Source organism: Protopterus annectens, chromosome 10.part0, assembly GCF_019279795.1.
Source record: "Protopterus annectens isolate FY-2018-M chromosome 10.part0, PAN1.0, whole genome shotgun sequence".
Taxonomy (NCBI): domain Eukaryota; kingdom Metazoa; phylum Chordata; order Ceratodontiformes; family Protopteridae; genus Protopterus; species Protopterus annectens.
Window position 1 is genome coordinate 1,824,472,461 of NC_056744.1, and position 12,902 is coordinate 1,824,485,362.

A 12,902-nucleotide genomic window follows, 5' to 3' on the forward strand; every position below is an offset into this window, starting at 1 on the left:
GAGCATAATAGTTTCATTTCCTGCACTGAACCATGGAGATTCCATAATGACATTATACCTGAATGTTGCATGTGCGCGGCACAAACCTTAACCACTGAGCATCTTAGTTTCATTTCCTGCACCGAACCACAGAGATTCCATAATGATGTTATATCTGAATGTTGCATGTGTGTGGCACAAACCTTAACCACTGAGCATCTTAGTTTAATTTCCTGCTTGCAAACATGCATACGGTGTGTCTGCTTACACAAATGAAATAAAAGAGTGACTTTTTGCTAAAAATGACAGCGTGTTTCCAATGTCATATGTGCTAAAAATGTGCCCCTGTCCATGGGCAGTAATAGGCATGGGGGCAGGGTTTGGGACAAGTGGATTATAAGAAATTAAAACTGGTTTTTATTTTTTAATTTGCTATCAGTGTTTGATAGTGCCTTCACTCGCTCCATGCTTCACCATGCACAAAAAGCTCTTCTTCTGCTTGATACTAGTGTACAACTGTGTCCTTCCCCTAAGTGGCCATGAAGTTTATGCATTTATGCCACTAGGCATGTAGCATGTACATCACATGCTATACTTACATGATCTATGTTTACAGATCCCAGAAATTTACTCATAATATCCTCTCATCAAACTTCAACACAAACATAGTGAAACTCATCCTTTTTAATTTTTATCTTTTGTTTTAGCCCTTCCTTATATGATTATGTTTTTATGGTTTAGAAAGATTGTACTTTGTTTTGTTTTCAAGAAATCTGTTTAGCAACATATTATTGTAAAAAGAAGAATAACATTCATAGCATCCGACAACTTGGATGTGCCTACTTACCTAACAGTCTTTATTTTCTCAGATTATATCACCCAGGGTATGCAGACCAGGGTGAATTTACAGTTTCCTATCCCCTCATCACTGTTGACTTTAAAGAGAGCTTGAAAGATGCATTGTTTGATGTGAGGTGGCAGCATGTTTCATAGAAAGGTATTGCTTTGGAATAGGTACCCGTTGTACTAAGAGATTATTTATATTGTAATGTAGGTTTTGGTCATAACAGTGGCTAATGGTGATATTTCCATTTTCTTGAGGTGTAAGGGACTGAGCAGTACTGAGTCTCTTATAGCCCTGTAGACCAAGCAGAGATCACTGAACCAACTAGAGACATAGCAAAATGTCAGGTCTTAAGTGGTCAGAGATCACTGCACAGGAACTCGCAAGAGACAGAGTTAAATGTCAGGACTTAACTGGTCAGAGATCACTGCTCAGGAGCCCACAGGAGACAGTAAAATGTCAGTGCTTAACTGGTCAGAGATCACTGTTCAGGAACCCACAAGAGACAGTAAAACGTCAGGGCTTAACCGGTCACAGATCACTGCGCAGGAGCCCACAGAAGAAAGTAACATGTCAGGGCTTAACTGGTCAGAGATCACTGCTCAGGAGCAAACAAGAGACAGTAAAACATCAGGGCTTAACTGGTCAGAGATCACTGCGCAGGAGCCCACAGAAGAAAGTAAAATGTCAGGGCTTAACTGGTCAGAGATCACTGCTGAGGAGCTCACAGGAGACAGTAAAATGTCAGGGTTTAACTGGTCAGTGATCACTGCTTAGGAGCCCACAAGAGACAGAGTAAAATGTCAGGGTTTAACTGGTCAGAGATCACTGCTCAAGAGCCCACAAGAAACAGTAAAATGTCAGGGCTTAACTAGTCAGAAACCACTGTGCAGGAGCCCACAGGAGAAAGTAAAATGTCAGGGCTTAACTGGTCAGAGATCACTGCTCAGGAGCCCACAAGAGACAGAGTAAAATGTCAGGGCTTAACTGGTCAGAGATCACTGTGCAGGAGCCCACAGAAGAAAGTAAAATGCCAGGGCTTAACTGGTCAAAGATCACTGCTGAGGAGTCCACAGGAGACAATAAAATGTCAGGGCTTAACTGGTCAGAGATCACTGCTCAGGAGCCCACAAGAGACAATAAAATGTCAGGGCTTAACTGGTCAGAGATCATTGCTCAGGAGCCCACAGGAAACAGTAAAACATCAGGGCTAACTGGTCAGAGATCACTGTGCAGGAGCCCACAAGAGACAGTAACATGTCAGGGCTTAACTTGTCAGAGATCACTGCTCAGGAGCCCACAAGAGACAGAGTAAAATGTCAGGGCTTAACTGGTCAGAGATCACTGCTCAGGAGCCCACAGGAAACAGTAAAATGTCAGAGCTTAACTGGTCAGAGATCACTGTACAGGAGCCCATAGGAGAAAGTAAAATTTCAAAGCTTAACTGGTCAGAGATCACTGCTGATGAGCCCACAGTTGACAGAGTAAAATGCCAGAGCTTAACTGGACAGAGATCACTGCTCAAGAGCCCACAGGAAACAGTAAAATATCAGGGCTTAACTGGTCAGAGATCACTGCTCAGGAGCCCACAGGAGACAGTAAAATGTCAGGGCTTAACTGGTCAGAGATCACTGTTCAGGAGCTCACAGGAGACAGTAAAATGTCAGGCCTTAACTGGTCAGAAATCACTGCAGAGGAGATTACAGGATACAGAGTAAAATATCAGGGCTTAACTGGTCAGAGATCACTGCTCAGGAGCCCACAAGAGACAGTAAAATGTCATGGCTTAACTGGTCAGAGACCACTGTTCAGGAGCTCACACGAGACAGTAAAATGTCAGGGCTTAACTCGTCAGAGATCACTGCTCAGGAGCTCACAGGAGACAGAAAAATGTCAGGGCTTAACTGGTCTGAGATCACTGCTCAGGAACCCACAGGAGACAATAAAATGTCAGGGCTTAACTGGTAAAAGATCACTGCTCAGGAGCTCACAGGAGAAAGTAAAATGTCAGGGCTTAACTGTTCTGAGATCACTGCTCAGGATCCCACAGAAGACAGTAAAATTTCAGGGTCTAACTGGTCAGGGATCACAGCTCAGGAGCTGAGAGGAAACAGTAAAATGTCAGGGCTTAACTGGTCAGAGATAACTGTTCAGTAACCCACAACAGACAGTAAAATGTCATGGATTAACTGGTCAGAGATCACTGCTCAGGGGCCGACAGGAGACAGTAAAATGTCAAGGCTTAACTGGTCAGAGATCACTTTTCAGTAGCCCACAACAGACAGTAAAATGTCAGGGATTAACTGGTCAGAGATCACTGCACAGGAGCCCACAGGAAACAGTAAAATATCAGGGCTTAACTGGTCAGACATCAGTGTTCAGGAGCCCACAGGAGACAGTAAAATGTCAGGGTTTAACTGGTCAGAGATCACTGCTTAGGAGCCCACAGGAGACAGTAAAAGGTCAGGGTTTAACTGGTCAGAGATCACTGCAAATGAGCTCACAGGAGACAGTAAAATGCCAGGGCTTAACTGGTCTGAGATCACTGCTCAGGAACCCACAGGAGACAATAAAATGTCAGGGCTTAACTGGTAAGAGATCACTGCTCAGGAGCTCACAGGAGACAGTAAAATGACAGGGCTTAACCTTTCTGAGATCACTGCTCAGGAGCCCACAGGCGACAGTAAAATTTCAGGGTTTAACTGGCCAGGGATCGCAGCTCAGGAGCTCACAGGAGTCAGTAAAATCTCAGGGTTTAACTGGTCAGAGATCACTTTTCAGGAGCTTACAACAGACAGTAAAATGTCAGGGCTTAACTGGTCATAGATCACTGCTGAGGAACCCACAGGAGACAGTAAAATTTCAGGGTTTAACTAGTCAGACATCATTGCTCAGGAGCTCACAGGAGACAGTAAAGTGTCAGAGCTTACCTGGTCAGAGATCACTGTTCAGGAGCTTACAGGAGACAGAGTAAAATGGCACGGCTTAACTGGTGAGAGATCACTGCTCGGGAGCCCACAGGAGACAGTAAAATGTCAGGGATTAACTGGTCAGAGAACAATGCTCAGGAACCCACAGGAGACAGTATAATTTCAGGGTTTAACTGGTCAGAGATCATTGCTCAGGAGCTCACCAGAGACAGTAAAATGTCAGGGCTTAACTGGTCAGAGATCACTGTTCAGGAGCTTACAGGAGACAGTAAAATGTCAGGGCTTAACTGGCCAGAGATCACTGCTGAGGAACCCACAGGAGACAGTAAAATGTCAGGGTTTAACTGGTCAGAGATCATTGCTCAGGGGCTCATAGGAGACAGTAAAATGTTAGGGCTTAACTGGTCAGAGATCACTGTTCAGGAGCATACAGGAAACAGAGTAAACTGTCAGGGCTTAACTGGTCAGAAATCACTGCTCAGGACCCCACAGGAGACAGTAAAATTTCAGGGCTTAACTGGTCAGAGATCACTGTTCAAGAACTTGTAGGAGACAGTAAAATGTCATGGTTTCACTGGTCAGAGATCACTGCTCAGGAACCAGCAAGAGACAGAGTAACATATCAGGGCTTAACTGGTCAGAAATCACTGCTCTGGAGCCTACAGGAGACAGACTAATATGTCAGGGCTTAACTGGTCTGTATAACTGAAGGGGTTTATACCCAAGATCTTCTAGGTTAGGAAGCATTTTTAGGTGGGTGATGGGTTTGGATGGATACATGCCAATGGGGGCATTGTATTCTATTAGAAGTGTGATTATGGATGAACAGAGGGGGTAGTAACTTCCTTGGATCTGGAGGGTATTCCATCAGTAACTAGTTGTCGTAGGCTGAGTGATTTCTTTTTTTTACCAACAACTGATATGTGATGATAAAATGAGGGCTGATTATCTGCAAATGTGCCTAGGTCCCTAATAACAGTGTCGGCCTTGATGGGGTATTTTTATGTGGTAGATGAAGTATTTTTTGTGTGTCAATTGCAGGGGCATATTCTTATTTCCCACAGGTACTAGACTACATTTTTTATTCTGATATTCAGCCTATGGCCATGGCAATAGATAATAATACTGTTTTGACCTTTTTTGCAGGATATGGGTATTTGATGGAAAGCTGATAAGCTGATAATAGTGCTGAATTTGCAGTCATCTGCAAAGTTTGTCAGGCATAGACTCTGGACATCAGTTTGGACATCAGAGAACTGTATGGCAAAGAGGAGGGAAGCCAATAAAAAGCCATGTATTATGCCACTAGATGAAAGTATGCCATTACCCTCACTGTGTGTTCTTTCTGTCAGCCAGCAAATTATCTACCCAGTGGGTTATATAGGGGTTACTATTCGGGCAGGTGATCTGACTAGATCCAGGAAGGCACTGTGCCCTGATTGGGTGTTAGCTAATGATTCAGTCACCTCTCCAAAAGGTTCACTAGATTTAATATACAGGACCTGTATTTTAGAAAGTCAAATTGGTTTTGGGTGAGAGAATGCACGCTACTAGTCTCATTAGTTATGCATGTCATTACTGTTCCTTAAATTGTAACAAGGTTACTTAGTGTTAGCAAGTGTCTTTACTGTTCCTTAAATTGTAACAAAGTTACTTAGTGTTAGCAAGTGTCATTACTGTTCTTTAAATTGTAACAAAGTTACTTTGTGTTAGCAAGTGTCATTACTGTTCCTTATATTGTAACAAGGTTACTTAGTGTTAGCAAGTGTCATTACTGTTCTTTAAATTGTAACAAAGTTACTTAGTGTTAGCAAGTGTCATTAATGTTCCTTAAATTGTAACAAAGTTACTTAGTGTTAGCAAGTGTCATTAATGTTCCTTAAATTGTAACAAAGTTACTTAGTGTTAGCAAGTGTCATTACTGTTCTTTAAATTGTAACAAAGTTACTTAGTGTTAGCAAGTGTCATTACTGTTCTTTAAATTGTAACAAAGTTACTTAGTGTTAGCAAGTGTCATTACTGTTCCTTAAATTGTAACAAAGTTACTTAGTGTTAGCAAGTGTCATTACTGTTCCTTAAATTGTAACAAGGTTACTTAGTGTTAGCAAGTGTCATTAATGTTCCTTAAATTGTAACAAAGTTACTTAGTGTTAGCAAGTGTCATTACTGTTCCTTAAATTGTAACAAAGTTACTTAGTGTTAGCAAGTGTCATTACTGTTCCTTAAATTGTAACAAAGTTACTTTGTGTTAGCAAGTGTCATTACTGTTCCTTAAATTGTAACAAAGTTACTTTGTGTTAGCAAGTGTCATTAATGTTCCTTAAATTGTAACAAAGTTACTTAGTGTTAGCAAGTGTCATTACTGTTCCTTAAATTGTAACAAAGTTACTTAGTGTTAGTAAGTGTCATTACTGTTCTTTAAATTGTAACAAAGTTACTTAGTGTTAGCAAGTGTCATTACTGTTCCTTAAATTGTAACAAAGTTACTTAGTGTTAGCAAGTGTCATTAATGTTCCTTAAATTGTAACAAAGTTACTTAGTGTTAGCAAGTGTCATTACTGTTCCTTAAATTGTAACAAAGTTACTTAGTGTTAGCAAGTGTCATTACTGTTCCTTAAATTGTAACAAAGTTACTTAGTGTTAGCAAGTGTCATTACTGTTCTTTAAATTGTAACAAAGTTACTTAGTGTTAGCAAGTGTCATTACTGTTCCTTAAATTGTAACAAAGTTACTTTGTGTTAGCAAGTGTCATTAATGTTCCTTAAATTGTAACAAAGTTACTTAGTGTTAGCAAGTGTCATTACTGTTCCTTAAATTGTAACAAAGTTACTTAGTGTTAACAAGTGTCATTAATGTTCCTTAAATTGTAACAAAGTTACTTAGTGTTAGCAAGTGTCATTACTGTTCCTTAAATTGTAACAAAGTTACTTAGTGTTAGCAAGTATCATTAATGTTCCTTAAATTGTAACAAAGTTACTTAGTGTTAGCAAGTGTCTTTACTGTTCCTTAAATTGTAACAAAGTTACTTAGTGTTAGCAAGTGTCATTAATGTTCCTTAAATTGTAACAAAGTTACTTAGTGTTAGCAAGTGTCACTACTGTTCCTTAAATTGTAACAAAGTTACTTAGTGTTAGCAAGTGTCATTACTGTTCCTTAAATTTTAACAAAGTTACTAAGTTTTAGCAAATAGTCATCAGCCAAGGTTAAATTCTAGTCTGAAGAGACTCGATAATCTTTGGTGAACTTGAGAATTAGCAGCTTTGCTGTGGTAGTGTTGTCGCCTCATAGCAAGACGTTGTCCCGTTCGATTCTCAGCTAGACCGTCTTCTGTGTGGAGGCATACGTGAATGGGGCATGTCTTCGTTGAAGGTTGTGCATCAGGGCTGGTAACCTGGTATGTAAAAATCCACTACCAATCATTAGCAGACCAGAGTTCCACTGTGGCGACCCCTAACCGGGAAAAGCCGAAAGACACAAACAAACTTTAAATGTTCCACAAGCAAAAAGTGCGAGACGACCAAAAGATGAAAATGTTTATTAACCTTCCAAAAAACAAGCTGTAGTAACTCAAGCGCTTTTGCCTGGTTAATACCAGGCTTTATCAAGATGAAAATCCAATCCAATACAAGCTTTAAATAAGCATTAAATCAAGACAGTCACATGACACGTTAATTAACAAATTTAGTAATCAGCTAAATAAATAATTAAATTGTCAGTATTAAAAGTATTAAAAACTTCGTTTTTTTAAAAAAAACTTTGCTTTTGAGAATATAAACACATTGTAACACAGCTGACAATCTATAACACCAACGACAGACCAAACCATATGTGAAAACGTAAATTAAAACCTGAAAAATTCAATGCCTTTTGAATGCGTTGAACATCAACCAGTGCAAAATGCATTACATGAATCAAATAAAATCATGATATAAAATATAAAGAATCATTAATAAAACCTACAACCTAGCCATTCTTAATCTAAGGACACTGCTGATGTTAATATTCTCATTGAGACCAGGGAATTTACCAGCATTTAGCCTAAGCTGCCATAAAAGCTCCCTATATTCAAGTTGGGTCTCCCAATCTCCCCCTCTAACATCTTGCGTCACCTGCTCTAGGACAGTAAATTTACGTTGCGTTTCAGGACAAACAGTAGAGTGTTTATAAAAAGCATTAGTTTCTTTCTTTTTAGAAATGTCATAAAATACACTCTACTGTTTGTCCTGAAACGCAACTTAAATTTACTGTCCTAGAGCAGGTGACGCAAGATGTTAGAGGGGGAGATTGGGAGACCCAACTTGAATATAGGGAGCTTTTATGGCAGCTTAGGCTAAATGCTGGTAAATTCCCTGGTCTCAATGAGAATATTAACATCAGCAGTATCCTTAGATTAAGAATGGCTAGGTTGTAGGTTTTATTAATGATTCTTTATATTTTATATCATGATTTTATTTTATTCATGTAATGCATTTTGCACTGGTTGATGTTCAACGCATTCAAAAGGCATTGAATTTTTCAGGTTTTAATTTACGTTTTCACATATGGTTTGGTCTGTCGTTGGTGTTATAGATTGTCAGCTGTGTTACAATGTGTTTATATTCTCAAAAGCAAAGTTTTTTTTTAAAAAAACGAAGTTTTTAATACTTTTAATACTGACAATTTAATTATTTATTTAGTTGATTACTAAATTTGTTAATTAACGTGTCACGTGACTGTCTTGATTTAATGCTTATTTAAAGCTTGTATTGGATTGTATTTTCATCTTGATAAAGCCTGGTATTAACCAGGCGAAAGCGCTTGAGTTACTACAGCTTGTTTTTTGGAAAGTTAATAAATGTTTTCATCTTTTGGTGGTCTCGCACTTTTTGCTTGTGCAGCTTCTTTTGTTTTCCTTGGCTTTTTATCCGTTGTGAAACTTTAAATGTTCCTAACAGGGGTCAGTCTCCATGATGCACTGGGGTGGTGCCCTGATCAACATGCTCCAGATCTAGGTTCAGGTACAGCCCCTGTTCTGGAGGAACCATCCAGGGAGGAAGAGGAGTAAACAGGCAGGGCCTGCTTACCTGTCCCAAGTTGAAGGTTAAGGTGCATGTTAAGGGGAACAGATCTCTTTAAAGAATTTATCACAGACCCCAGGGACCTAATGAGAACCATCTTCTTGAGATGACAGGGCTGAGCTGCCTAAGAGGGACTATACCATTCACAGAAGTGGGTGACAGTCCCTTCACATACCCACTATATGTCTGTCCCTCAAACATTGGCATGGCATGCTGAGGGGCCATAGAGCAAAAGCATCAAAGGAATCCCTGAAGGCTGCCTGGATGCTGTGTGCTCGGCATCATGGCTAACTACCTCCTAGTAGGGAATGTATGGGCACAGCTATGATTGGTCAGGTGGTCCGCAGGCAAAGTGGGTCAAAAATGTTGTAAATAGTGATATCCCACAAGCTGGAAGGGCTTCATTATATCTCCTATAAACCCAGTCTTCTCAGTAGTTAACTTAAACCAAAAGTAACGAGTTCTTCTGTTTAAAGAAAAAAATAAATGAATAGGTATGCTTTACCTGGTGCGCTTACTGCCAGGTACTGATCAAATTCCAGCACAGTAACTGAATTCACTTTGCTATAGCAGGGTTCCTGTCAGGTTTGGACCTTTTACCGAAACGACTTTCACTACTAGTGAAACTTTAATCTTTTAATCGCTCTCCACTGTTGTGTGACCTTGGAGTTGGTATATATAACAACAGGGGTATGGGGGTGGAGTGAGGGTTTGCCCCCACAAAAAAAAAATTCTCAGAGGTCCCTTTTCAGAAAACCTTTTCAAGGTTTTACATTTCCTGAAACTGATGTCTGTGAGTTGTCATGATTCCATCACAGCAGTGCCTTCCAACATTACTAGTACTATCAGCAGAAAACAATAGACTTTATCACTCATAACCAAAGTACACAATCTGCTTTCTGGCAGCATTCCAGAATGCTAGACATAATAAACTGTTAGGATGCCATTTAATTAAACAATATGTGGAATCTAAACAATCAGTGAAACTGTTGCAAGACCACTGAGGCTTAAAAATGCCAACCTTAGTCACGTGCTTTTTTTTTATAGGTCATTATTGTCATATAAATAAAAGAACATTGTAACAACTTACAGAGTGGTAAACGCAAACTGCTTCCCCTCTTACAGTACAGCAAACAGTCCAGGCATATAACCCACTCTTGCATAAAAAAGTCCTTTGTTAAGCTTTTATTTTTGATATGTTCCATTGATACTTTAAGCATTTAGCAAAAAAGCATTTGGTCTTGTTTCTACAGGTCCCTGCTCACCATCCACTGCACTCTTCCCACTGTCTCCTGTTTCAGGATATCCCTTCTACATATCCAGTGCAGAGTTTGTACAAGACACGTGCTCCAAAATCACTGCATCACACCCCCATCTCCTGTTTGTAGAGACCCCTGCTACAGATATACTGCACTGTTCCTACTGTCTCCTGTTTCTAGATATCCCTGCTACACTTCCAGTGCATAGGTCCTACAAGACACCTGCTCCAAAATCACTGCACCAACCCCCATCTCCTGTTTGTAGAAATCCCTGCTACACGTACAAGGCACTGCTCCCACTGTTTCCTGTATCAGGATATCCCCGGTTCGTGTCCAGTACACCATTCGTTTTCGCTTGTTTTTGCAGACCCCTGTTCCTCATCCATCACACTGCTTCCACTAATGTTATTTTCATTCTGCAATCTGTTTCATTTTAGATTTTATTTAAATTTAATTAGATTGATTTGTTATTTTGTTTATTAGTAAAGATTCTCTCCTTAAAGTTCCTGAACTTCCTGCCTAGTGCCGTGATGTTATGCCTGCCCTTAAAGTTTGCTTTCTTCTTGCACAGTCAGCTATCCAGCCAGTATGACCATTAATAGGTCTCTTACATGCTTTTGTGAAAAATTACCTTCTTTTTGCTAAAATGTGTTTCTGTTAGTCAGTTAACTGGTTAATTGTCATTAGTTTCTCAGAAGAAACTATTAAACCAAGTATCAACTAATGGATTCTTACAGCTATAATCTACTGAGATCCACAGTACATGAATTTCTTCTACAATAGTCTGTTATGAAACGATGGTTACTTTTTATAAAAATTATAACAAGATGAGTCGGCATTATCTTAATTTCCAAAATACTGAAGTCAAGGCCAAACATTAAGCTGTGTTTCCTTAACAATGCATGCTTAGGAAAGCATTAATCATTAAACCTTTTAGTTTTTCTACCACTGAAAAGAAAATGACAGGGTTAAACAAAAAATAAATAGAACAAAAAAAATAGTAACCAGAAATCAAAGCTACCACAGCTCCTTTCTGTTTCAGTCAGCAGGACAACAAGCCTTGTTAGTTGCTTTCCTCTGTAACATGTAACTACAGAGTACACCAACGGCCTTCCCTGACAACAGCCTCCAACATACACCACTAACTTCTTACCCTTCTCCTCCGCTCAGTCACTCGGTTTTACACGATTAAATTTAGGTCCAAACAATTTCCATCTCGGTTTTCAAAGAACTTTTGCTCCAATTCATCTCTGCTTGATTACAAAGCCATACCTGACCCAGCTCTGTTAGAAATGCTAAATCTAAAGAAATCAAAATCCCTCCGCACCACATGCTCTAGAGACCTTAACCTCATTATCACAATCAACAGAACATGCTGGAGGGACAGGTTCATAACACAGAGACTGCCCATGCTCTGGACTAGACTTCCCATACATGTCAAGCAGAGCACCTCACTGACCCTTTTCAAGAGAAATCTTGATGAATGGATGGGTAATAGTTCACCCCAGAGATCACTCCAGTGGCTCTACTTGATAGAGGCAGCGAGAACTAACGTCTGGTGGCATGATGCCAGGGCACTTCTATGGGCTAGGCTTGTAAAGGCTCCAGGGCCAATAGCCTTGTACCACCTATGAACCTATTCATGACTCCTCCCCCAGAGTGCGTAATCAGTTTCTTTGATTTAATCCAAGTGCCGTCTATCTGTCTATCTTTTGCAGGTCTAGTTAAAGAATAAACAAGCATACGACAATGGCACTAAGTGTGAGTCGCCAACAAACAGCTTAGTTCTATTTTCTGCTCCTGTTTCTGTTAAAAATGTGCCCACACTGTTTACTTAGTATTTTTAACATAACCCACTAACCTTAATCACCTTTGTTTCCCTCACTAACCTGCTGTTTGAAATGCTGTTAAAGGCTTTGCTGGAATCCACATTGTATTTAATGTGAAATATATTAGGTTGCTAAACTGTTTCACATCTACTGTACTTGGTATCCTGAGTCTGGCGTCTAGAACTAATTTTACCTGCAGAAGTGCAACACCTGAAAAATGACCAGAAAATAGTGTGCTCACCATAGCTTACCTGACTGAGAACTCTGTAGTTAAATAAACCGGATTTTGTCCACCCTGAAACCTGGCTAAATCACATACCTTTTATTCTTAAACAGAAAAAAATGTTATTTGTGACCCTACAAAAGCTAGCCTACAAACCAAAGAAATTGGGAAATTTAAATCAACGCCTTCAATACTGAAGCTATTAACAAATTCAGGTATCTGGGGTTATGGTTAGATGGAAAGTCAGGGTCAATGACTCAACAGTCAGCTCATTCACCTTTGTGGGTGGGAAGTGCTCCCTATGCAACTTTAGGTCACTTCTTCCAAATATCATATGTTTTATTATCTCTCACCCATAACCAACATGCCTGCAGTGACCATAGTTTTTTGGTGCTAGTCTTCAAACTTTGGAAATCACAGCCCCCCCCCCAAAAAAAAGTAATAAAGCGTGTCTGTTTATTTTTAAACAAACTAAAAACAGATATGTTTAAGACTGTGAAATGCAAATGCTTCCAGAATAATATACACCCATAACCCTCCTTCCTCAACTGCTTTAACATCCTCTGCTCCAAAACTCAGCACATTATCTGTCATCACACCCATCATGACTTACTACCTTGTAAGGAATAAGAAAGTTTTTATAATTTTCTTTTTCACTTGCAAAGCTTTTCCCACCAGTCCTAACTCTTGTTCTCCACCCTCAACATGTTATAATATTGGTTTATTTTCTTTACTCTCTTTCTTGTTTTGTATGTATACAATCTTTATACCAAAATGGGAG

At 39.7% G+C, this 12,902-nt stretch overlaps 1 protein-coding gene across 1 annotated transcript in view; it reads right to left on the reverse strand.

Annotated features, from left to right (window-relative positions):
- ITGAL (integrin subunit alpha L) overlaps positions 1 to 12,902 on the reverse strand; it is a 1,030,513-nt gene that overhangs the window by 185,663 nt on the left and 831,948 nt on the right. The gene's annotated exons all lie outside the window — the stretch shown is intronic.